The sequence below is a fragment of the Plasmodium inui genome (genome assembly GCF_000524495.1).
Source record: "Plasmodium inui San Antonio 1 unplaced genomic scaffold supercont1.212, whole genome shotgun sequence".
NCBI classification, from domain to species: Eukaryota; Apicomplexa; class Aconoidasida; order Haemosporida; family Plasmodiidae; genus Plasmodium; species Plasmodium inui.
Window position 1 is genome coordinate 4,407 of NW_008482046.1, and position 900 is coordinate 5,306.

A 900-nucleotide genomic window follows, 5' to 3' on the forward strand; every position below is an offset into this window, starting at 1 on the left:
GTGGAAAATACTTCTATCTCAATGGCACAGTATCTTAGTGAGTATTCATGATTGGAAATGCTAATATGAAGAAAGTACACACGAATGTATAGTACGACTATCTGAAGATAGGTGACGTGCTTGGTACACCCCTATCTGGAGAATACCGAAGTTGAAACAATCGTATTAAGTGATGTATTGCTGATAGGACATATGTGGCTTAATCTTCTATCATTTGCGGAGAGCTATCGTATGAAGAGGGCACCAACTCCTGTATTATTTTTATGTGAAGGATACTTCTGTGTCGAGTGCGCTAATGTGTGAAGTGCACTGTCAATTGAAGAAAACTACTGTTATATGGGGGGCGGTGTACATCGATGAATAAGCCTATCATTGGATTGTCATGATGTCAAGTGTTTTGATGTAAGTCTAATGACATCTTTACATCCCGTGCGGGATTGCGGAGCTCCTAGGGCCCATCTGTACTATTACTTAAAAGGTATTGTTACTGCGGGAGTATGATGATGTTAGGGGTACTTTTTTGTTTCCACTATTGATATTCCAGGGGTTTTATTGTGCTACTAGTACCATTCTATCCGCAGTTATATGCCTTCATTAGTAGGACACTATGTGTCGTACTATTATTTAGAGAGTACACGTGTACAAGTGATAGCGTTCTGTTAACAATACTGTTGTCGGGATAATACCTTCATTTAAAGTGCACAGTTGTATGGGAAATATGGATGACTGGAAGGATCATTCTGTGAAGAGTAGATGGGTATATGCCGTACTCATATCTACGGAGTCTTCAGATGCCTGGTACGTTATTATTCGAAGAATGACAAACTTACGACCGTACTGTCAAGTAGTGTATCTTCAAGTCGATAAGATATATGGCATAATGTTTTATCATATGCAGAG